Source organism: Dendropsophus ebraccatus, chromosome 1 (assembly GCF_027789765.1).
Source record: "Dendropsophus ebraccatus isolate aDenEbr1 chromosome 1, aDenEbr1.pat, whole genome shotgun sequence".
NCBI lineage: Eukaryota > Metazoa > Chordata > Amphibia > Anura > Hylidae > Dendropsophus > Dendropsophus ebraccatus.
In genome coordinates, this window is record NC_091454.1 from 163,410,446 (window position 1) to 163,416,445 (window position 6,000).

At 43.3% G+C, this 6,000-nt stretch overlaps 1 protein-coding gene across 2 annotated transcripts in view; it reads right to left on the reverse strand.

Annotated features, from left to right (window-relative positions):
• ATP8B4 (ATPase phospholipid transporting 8B4 (putative)) overlaps positions 1 to 5,794 on the reverse strand; it is a 185,987-nt gene extending 180,193 nt beyond the window's left edge. The window contains exon 1 of one of the 2 annotated variants that reach the window (XM_069983371.1): positions 5,482 to 5,794. The gene's annotated coding sequence lies outside the window, so the exon portion shown is untranslated. Of the gene's footprint in view, positions 1 to 634; positions 664 to 5,481 lie in introns of those variants that run through there. The other variant, XM_069983382.1, reaches the window with a different exon arrangement.
• Positions 5,795 to 6,000: the final 206 nt, after the last annotated feature.

The window sequence follows — 6,000 nt, forward strand, 5'->3', positions numbered from 1 at the left end:
ATCTGTATGTGTGTACGGGGCCATGATCTATGACGCAAAAAAGAAAAAAAATGACAAATCTTAGTACGGACCCACATTTTTAGCACAAATTGCTATTTGCTGAGTAGTGGTCCATGAACTACTGATGCACATTTGGGCTATGTTCACACTACGTAAAAACACGTCCGTACTTCTTAACAATGACCGTCATTGTGCAAACAATGGCCGTTATTTGTAAAACAACGGCCGTTGTTTGCGCAAGTACGGCCATTGTTATAAATTCCGCGCGTGTTTTTCACGTAGCGTGAACCCGGCCTTGTAGTGCAGTCCGCAATTACAGGCTGCACAATGGGCACATGAATAAGGCCTTAGGCTCTGACTTTAAAGTGCAGCAAACCACACATTTACATTCAGAGAAAAAAAGCAGGCTATTAGGGTGGGTTCACGCATACAGGATCTGCAGCAGATTTGATGGCGCAGATTTGAAGTTGCAGGAGCTCAAAGCAAATCTGCAACTTCAAATCTGCAGCAGATCCTGTATGTGCGAACCCACACTTAAAGTCAATGGAGCTTATACCTGTATGTATACATCAGCATCCCATAATTTGGTGGGGGAAGGGGGGTTCCGTTCCATCTGACACCCACACCCCTTTACCTCTCTGACTTGTTTTTTCATTGTGTTCAATTATGTTGTGTCTTACACCAATCTAGAATGAATTAAAGGGAAACTATCAGCAGGTTAAAAAGTATGTAGCCTACTGATATCTTTCTATAGGCCACGCGGCACTGAGGATGAAGATAAGTTTCTGTGACATTAGTTTATTTCATATGCTAAAAAGTGCACTAGGGGCAGAACTAAAGCCCCAGGTGCACCGATACATCCCAGCCGGCCCACTCTGCTGATTTTTAAGAGGGACAGGATGGCTGGGGGTAGGGGGTTGAATCAGTGCACTGAGGGCAGTAGTGCACCACAGCACAGGAGATAAAATCCTAATATCACAGAAACTGCGTTGGGGGTGATGGTAAAAAAACGTATCTTAATCTTTAGTGCCCCATGTGCTATATGAAGATATCAGCAGGTTACTTCTTTTTCTCCTTTAAGTACTAGGGTGCCTTTACACACAACGTATCCGCAGCAGATTTCTCGCTGCAAAATCACAGCATAATCCGCTGCGGATACTTGCCCATTGACTTCAATGGGCTGACATACTCGCAGCGGGATTGTCATCCTGCTGTGACTATGTCAAACTAAGCGCCAATAACCCCTGCAGCCCACGAAGATACTGTACCAGGTCCCCGCTCATGCTGCTTCAGGGCCTCCTGGTGGGCAGCCGATCAGTGCACTGCGGCATACTCCCCTGAGGCGAGTGTGTCTTCTCATTGAGAATGACAGGCCATAGATCCGCAGATTTCACTGCGAATTCGCAGCGTGAAATCCGTCATGTGTTTTTAGCCATAGACTAAGTTTACACTGTGTTTTTGTTTCACTGTCTGTTTCATTACATTTAATTTTGCTATATACATAAGAAACATTGCATACAGAAAAAACATATGTTGCAATGCATTTTTTTTTTTTTTTTTTTTGGCATTCAGCAACATCCATTCATAGAATCAGTTTAATGTATTTGTTTTTATTCTAGTCTATAGTATGCAATCTATATGTTGGGGCCTCCTTTGCAGAGTCCTTTATATAACGGGATGAAAAAAAGTTACAGCATTTTTTTGTCCTGTTACAATGCTACTGAAAACCAGCAGGATTTTTTGTTAGAACTGTTTGTGTCCATAAAGCAGTAGAATGGCCAGCTCCATTTGCCACTGACAAATACAATTTGTGAAGAAAGCCCCGAACCGACCCAGATGCAGACCTAGCCTTTTTCCTCATATACAGATGAGCACATGTATCCCCTCTGTTTCTTTGCTGTTCAAAATAAAGTTAATGGTTAAGACGCAGTTAAAACATTCAATTACATACAGCATGCAGTGGTACCCACAAAGTTTTCTGGACAATGCCCCGTATATGCACACTAATAAAAATGTCATCTATGTTTAACAGGGCAGCAGTGGGCTGGAGAAACTTGGAGTACTACAGTACCCCCATTAATACTCCCCCATTGTACCACAGCCATTACTTACCCCCTCCTTGTGTCACTCACAGTATCCCTGCGGGGCTCTGGGCTTTGGTAACCCTTACAGTTATAGATGCCACAGAAGAGGAAGAGGCAATGTCACCACCCTATGTTGTCACTATGCAGACAGTTCATGTAACCTGTGTTCCTCCAGATTTCACTATTATAGTGGTATATTGTGAGTTGCTCTGTACCAGACATCACATAGGCTGTTTTTTTTGTGTGTGTACATTTAATGTTGCTGTATACAAACCATAGTTGGCTATATACAAACCAAAAAATAAAATTATAACAGTATTTGTGTTTTTTTTCTAAGGTAAGTCAATGAGCAATGGATTCTGCTGTATGGCATACACCACTACATATACAGTAAAGAATAAAACAAACAGTAAACATAGGATAAAACATATACAGTATACACAGTGCATGAAACAGATATGACTGTACCTAGGGCTCATGTATCAGGGCATCTATACTGTACATTACATAGACTATCTGACACCTCCAACTTGCTTGTCAGTAGGGATCAGGTATAGTGACACGTGAGGTGCCGACCTACCATGACACACCGTTTTACATGGTAGGATGATGCACAATGAATAATGAGCCCATTGTTACATCCTTTACCCAGCAGTAGTACACCCCATGTACTGTATGTAGGGACACCACAAAAACCCATTATATATTTACATCCACAGAAATACTCCACACAAAGGGATAAACCAATAACCCATTACATATATGTAATTACTAATCATTGACAGGAAACGTGACATAGACATACAAACATAAGTAGCTAGATAAATGAGTAAATGTATAGATGTATAACCTGGCTGTGTAGTGTGTAGCTGGATACAATGTATGACCCGGCTATATCGAATTTATGACCGGGCTGTGTAGTTGTATGCAATGTATAATAACTCCGCTGTGTAGTGTGTAGTTATATACAATGTATAATAACCCCGCTGTGTAGTGTGTAGTTATATAGAATTTATGAACGGGCTGTGTAGTGTGTAGCTGGATACAATGTATAATAACCGGGCTGTGTAGTGTGTAGTTATATAGAATTTATGAACGGACTGTGTAGTTGTATACAATGTATAATAACCGGGCTGTGTAGTGTGTAGTAATATACAATGTATAATAACCGGGCTGTGTAGTGTGTAGTTATATACAATGTATAATAACCGGGCTGTGTAGTGTGTAGTTATATACAATGTATAATAACCCAGCTGTGTAGTGTGTAGTTATATACAATGTATAATAACCGGGCTGCGTAGTGTGTAGTTATATAGAATTTATGAAAGGGCTCTGTAGTGTGTAGCTGGATACAATGTATGAACTGGCTGTGTAGTGTATAGTTATATAGAATGTATAATAACTGGGCTGTGTAGTTATATACAATGTATAATCACCCCGCTGTGTAGTGTGTATATACAATGTATAATAAGCGGGCTGCGTAGTGTGTAGTTATATAAAATGTATAATAAGAGGGCTGTGTAGTGTGTAGTCACATACAATGTATAATAAGCGGGCTGTGTAGCCATATAAAATGTATAATAACCAGGCTTTGTAGAGTGTAGTTATATACAATGTATAATCAGCCGGCCGTGTAGTGTGTAGTTATATACAATGTATAATCACCGGGCTGTGTAGTGTGTAGTTATATACAATGTATAATCAGCCGGCCATGTAGTGTGTAGTTATATACAATGTATAATCACTCGGCCGTATAGTTATATACAATGTATAATCACCCGGCCGTGTAGTGTGTATATACAATGTATAATCACCCGGCTGTGTAGTGTGTAGTTATATACAATGTATAATCACCCGGGCTGTGTAGTGTGTATATACAATGTATAATCACCCGGCCGTGTAGTGTGTATATACAATGTATAATCCCTCGGCCGTGTAGTGTGTATATACAATGTATAATCACCCGGCCGTATAGTTATATACAATGTATAATCCCTCGGCCGTGTAGTGTGTAGTTATATACAATGTATAATCACCCGGCCGTGTAGTGTGTATATACAATGTATAATCACCCGGGCTGTGTAGTGTGTATATACAATGTATAATCACCCGGGCTGTGTAGTGTGTATATACAATGTATAATCACCCGGCTGTGTAGTGTGTATATACAATGTATGATCACCCGGACTGTGTAGTGTGTATATACAATGTATAATCACCTGGCCATGTAGTGTGTATATACAATGTATAATCACCCGGGCTGTGTAGTGTGTATATACAATGTATAATCACCTGGCCATATAGTGTGTATATACAATGTATAATCACCCGGGCTGTGTAGTGTGTATATACAATGTATAATCACCCGGGCTGTGTAGTGTGTAGTTATATACAATGTATAATCACCCGGGCTGTGTAGTGTGTATATACAATGTATAATCACCTGGCCATGTAGTGTGTATATACAATGTATAATCACCCGGCTGTGTAGTGTGTATATACAATGTATAATCACCCGGGCTGTGTAGTGTGTATATACAATGTATAATCACCCGGGCTGTGTAGTGTGTATATACAATGTATAATCACCCGGGCTGTGTAGTGTGTATATACAATGTATAATCACCCGGCTGTGTAGTGTGTATATACAATGTATAATCACCCGGGCTGTGTAGTGTGTATATACAATGTATAATCACCCGGGCTGTGTAGTGTGTATATACAATGTATAATCACCCGGGCTGTGTAGTGTGTATATACAATGTATAATCACCCGGGCTGTGTAGTGTGTATATACAATGTATAATCACCCGGGCTGTGTAGTGTGTATATACAATGTATAATCACCCGGGCTGTGTAGTGTGTATATACAATGTATAATCACCCGGCTGTGTAGTGTGTATATACAATGTATAATCACCCGGCCGTGTAGTGTGTATATACAATGTATAATCACCCGGGCTGTGTAGTGTGTATATACAATGTATAATCACCCGGGCTGTGTAGTGTGTATATACAATGTATATACACAATGTATAGTGTGTTGGCCACCAGGCTGACACTCCATCCCCGCAGCAGCACACACAGCCGGCATCACTCCTCTATGTAAACACAGGAACCTCCGCTGGAGATGAATGCAGGGTCCTGTGTGGGGGAGGGGCGCTTACACACCGGGCTGGGGGGGGGGGGGGGGTTACCTCACGTTACAATTGGGGGTTACCGGGGTGATACGGGGGGTCACGTGTGGAGGCAGCACAGCGTACATTAGGGGGGGGGTCGCCAAGCAGCCCCCCACTGCCCCCCGCGTCCGGGCCTGTGTGTGAGGTGGCTCGTACAATACAATGGGGAGGGGGAGCCGGGACACCGTCACCCATCACACCTTCCCCGGGCCACTTACCGGGAATACAGTCCGTTAGGTAAACAGTCATCTTCCAGTAGGAGAGGGTGGGGCCGCGCTGGGTCGGATGGGGAGCTCCGGGGCTGAGGATGAAGTCACAGCCCGAGGAGGAGGCGCTCCACACACGGGGACTCGGAGCTTCCGCTGCCTGTGTGCTCTGCTGCTTCGTGTCACTGCCGGCGGCGCTGCTGCTCCGGGGTCTCCCGGGGCTCCCGTCACTCCCTGCCCTCACCTGAGCCGCCCTCACCTCTCCCCATACGGGGACACCCAGGGGTGCCGGCTGCTACTGCTGCGGGCTGAGGTAAACTTCACCAGGGTACAGGGATGGCTACACCATTCCCCTTCATTATAATAGCTTCACATCTATCAGTCCAATGGGGAGACGGTTCTGGTGCAAAAACTAGGCTGTGTTCACACCTGCATGGCAGCTCCATTAAACAATGGACAAATAGACGCTCAAGCAGGCCTGGGAATCCTACTATATAAAGGGAGAGCAGACATAACTCCCATGGATCCTAT